The sequence below is a fragment of the Nannospalax galili genome, unplaced genomic scaffold (assembly GCF_000622305.1).
Source record: "Nannospalax galili isolate Female #2095 unplaced genomic scaffold, S.galili_v1.0 scaffold1791, whole genome shotgun sequence".
NCBI classification, from domain to species: domain Eukaryota; kingdom Metazoa; phylum Chordata; class Mammalia; order Rodentia; family Spalacidae; genus Nannospalax; species Nannospalax galili.
In genome coordinates this window covers 94,297-98,138 of record NW_008329033.1, presented here as the reverse complement: position 1 = coordinate 98,138, position 3,842 = coordinate 94,297, and the positions used below count along the sequence as shown (strand labels likewise).

The 3,842-nt window shown below is 43.7% G+C and overlaps 1 protein-coding gene across 2 annotated transcripts in view; it reads right to left on the bottom strand.

The window, feature by feature from the left end:
* The window catches only part of LOC103731712 (ATP-binding cassette sub-family G member 2), a 70,114-nt gene extending 66,662 nt beyond the window's left edge, over nt 1-3,452 (bottom strand). For both annotated transcript variants that reach the window (XM_008830129.3, XM_017797325.2), the window contains exon 1: nt 3,321-3,452. The gene's annotated coding sequence lies outside the window, so the exon portion shown is untranslated. The remainder of the gene's footprint in view (nt 1-3,320) is intronic.
* Nucleotides 3,453-3,842: the final 390 nt, after the last annotated feature.

Genomic DNA, 3,842 nt, shown 5'->3' with positions numbered 1-3,842 from the left:
ATCTAAATGGCCCTCAACTGACGAATGGTTAATGAAAATGTGGTACATCTATCTACTCAATGGAGTTCTACTCAGCAGTAAGAAAAGATGAAATTATGAAATTTGCAGGTAAATGGATGGAGCTACAGAGTGTTACACTAAGTGAAGTAACACAAACACAGAAAAGCAAGCAACGTATGTTTTCCCTCACTGTGGATTGTAGCACCAATCCCTTATATGTGAGTATACAAATCCTGATGTAACACCAGGAGCCAGGTAACAGCAAAGGATAGATACATGGAGGTAAAGGAAAAGAACCAACCTGAAAGGGGGATAGTAGGGAACAGATGTATCTGAGGTGGAAAAAGTGGAAGTAATAGGCAGGGAGGGGAGGAGGGAGGACATGCAAGGGACCATGGTGTGGGGGAGTGAGGGAAGTCGGGAAAGGAAAGATGGTGGAAGTCAGGAGGTATTAGGGGGAGGGTGGGGATAATGGGGCACTGTGACTAGGAAGGGAGGGAGGAGGGAGGCCGGATGTGAGAAAAAGAGTAGAGATAAGTGAGTTTTTTGGGGGGAGGGGGCGGCTAGGAAACCTAGAAGGAAAAGTGATGCCCTAGAAACCCTATGAGAAATGCACGTAGAGTGTCTGAACATTAATGCATGTGTATACCTAGGAACTGCTTGGCAGGGAATGCAGTGCCAGATAGAAGAGACCTCCCTTAGAGTGAATAACATGCCGTGCAGCATTCATCAAAGAAGCTTCTTTTTGCATCAGATGGAGGCTACTGCAGAGTTGCACATGTGGTCAGGCACAGAGAACATACACATGGGAGATGCCCAGTACTAGGAGACACATATGCAGTCGAATCCTACAACCAAGGCTTATTAAACGTAGTGGAAAAAGGGGTAGAATGAGGGCTAAGGCACCCTTCAACTCTCACCAGTGAGGCCTCCACGTACATCAGAGTGAGATATACACAGAAGGCCACAACTGGCCAAGTTTGGAAGAATAAGAGACTGTGGAGTATAGGATAGGAATTCTATATGGAACATCACCCACCCATGGCTCAGGGACCATTGTGGAAGAGGAGGCCAAAAGAGTGTAAGAGCCAAGGCTGGTTCATGAACACAAGGAGGTAGAGGCTTCTAGGCCACTGGAGGCTTGCTCACGTGAGCCTGAGGCAGCGGTGGTGTCAAATGCAGGACCCATATCAGCTCAATTAAACAAGGGCCCAAAGGGGAGGTGAGAAATAGATGGCAGGCCAGCACTAGATTGAGAACTATTTGAGACTGGTTGCTGCTGGATGAGGGAGAGTATGACTTACATACGACCACTAGATGGGCTGACTAGACTCCAGTGGACGCAGTTACACTGAAGGACGTTTGGGTACAAACACCTGAACGAATAGGACTCAGCATATATGGCAGAGTGCAGGGTTCAGTGAGAGGATAGGGGGAGGTATGGATGGGGAGGGGGTCTGTATTTGAGTGGGAAATGTTATATGAAATTTTAAAAGCTCAATTAAAAAAAGAATATCATGGTAAATACCCATAAAGTTAAAAAAAAAAAAAAAAAAGGCTCCTGTAAAGTTTTCTGTGCCTTCTGCCTTTTCCTTTGTCCTCACAAATGTAGGTAGGAACAATGTGTTCTGTGAGTGGAAGAACTTCTTATGTCGTTGCATATTCTAATACAAACCATCAAACAGAAAAACAAAAACAACAACAACAACAACAAAAAAGAACAAAAACAAAAACTGAAAACTCAAGTGGGACATATAAGTGATTCAAATACGTTAATGTTCATCTGAATAAATAATAAATAAATTTCCAAAACAGGAAGTACTGGACCCAGGTAGTTTCTCTTGTGCATTTTATCAAGTACTTGTGGAAGATACCATCATTCTCCAAGATATCTTCCTGAAAATAGAAGCAGAAAGGTCACTTCTCCACTCTGGAAGGCCAATGCTAAACAACAGAAGTAGGCAAAGGCAATCCACTCTCATAAACACAGGCATAAAACATTCATCAGAATACTTATAATTTGAATCTAATAATGCATACATATATGTATGGTAAACACGGGGTTTATTCTAGGCAATGCACAACTGGCTCAACATTCAAAATTCAATGAAATCACATCAATAGAAATAAAAATCATATAATAATATCAGGGAAGGGCAGTAAAATATTTAACAGAACTTAAAATCCATTCTTGATTTAAAATATTTTCAGTATGGTTAGCAATATGGCTCAGCAGGTCAACATTTTTGTCCTAAAAGCCCCACGACCTGAGTTTAATCCCTGAAATCCATAAAGGAAAAAGAGAATTGACTCCCAAAAGTTGTTCTCTGACCCCTGAATGTATGCTATGTCACACATGTACCCCCACATGCACGTGCACACATACAGTAAATAAATAAAAACTTAAATTCTCGGAAAACTAGAACAGAAAGGTATTTCCTCAATTTGATTTTGAGATATCTAGAAAAACCCAAGGCCAACATCACACTCACTGCAGAGATATGTCTCACAGCTAAGATCAGGGAAAAAAAACAAGCATATCTTTTTAAAACTCCTAGTCAACATTTATGTATGTGCATGTACATGCACATTACAGATTTTTTTTATTGGTAAATTTATAATCTTTTTTGATTGTTTTTTCTGTTCTCTTCAACCTTTCTCAGTATTATTTACTATGGGTTATAATAAATTGATAAGTGAATGAAAAGTTAATTATTCGGAGAGTAATCCCACAAAGGAACTCAGGAACTTAAGCAAAGCACTGAATGGCATGGAGAAATTTCATGTCTTGGGAACAGAAAGAACTGACCAGCTTGGTCAGTTCAGTTCCCGTAAAATATTAAAGTTAGCAGGCATGTGGCACACACATTTAATCCCAGCGCTTGGGAGACAGAGACAGGCAGATCTCCCGGAGTCTGAAGCCAGCCTGATCAATATAGTGGGTTCCAGGCCAGCTGGGGCTAAAGAGGGACATTTCTCAAAAAATCAAAATAAATAAAATAAAATACTAGTATAAGCAAATTTCCCCTCCACCTATGGTAACCCCCACACTCAGTAAGATTTATCCAATATCAACTATATTCATTTTCTCACATTTGACTAAAACTGTTTCACTTCACCACACTTTCCAGTACACACCAGCAGACCTGCCAATTAAACCGCGGCAAAACTTCAAGAAAATCATTCTGAACTGTTCATACTTCATAACTCAATTCCAAATGAAACTGAAAGGAGCCCCGCAGCCACTGCCCTTGAGCTCTGACAACTGTCTAACAAATGCACCCGCGATACCCACAAGCCCTCTGGTGCCACATGCTCACCCACACTCCCCAGGGCCAGAGTCGTCGGTGAGGGAGGGTCCAGGTTGCTCTTTCCTGTGCCCAGCACTCCCGCAGGCGCCTCTTCCGACCTCCCTAAAGAGCCAGAGCAGCTCTAGCTCAGCAGGGACTTCCTGCCCCCACCCCCCCCCCCACTTCCCCGCCTCCCCGCCTCCTCCCATCCTTTCCTGGACTCAGCCCAGGAAAGCCTCTTCTCCAGAACTTTCAGTCATCATCAGCTACCCTGGGCACAGGCGAGGTGGCAGCACCAGAGGAAGTAGCCAAGGCACTGCGTCCTGGACCAGGGTACCAGGCTTCAGCATGCTCTTCTGGGCTGCGCCACCAGAGGGCAAGTGGCAGCCTCTCAAAGCAGCTTCTGCTTTTAGTAACCCCTGGCAGAAGGCCTGTGTCCTGCCAGGAATAAGCTTCAGGGTTCCTGAGAGCAAAGTTACAGAGAAGACTGGGTGGGAACGTTTGTGCAAACCTAAAAACAGCACTCCAGGAGGTTGTGGCAGGAAGTTAGCT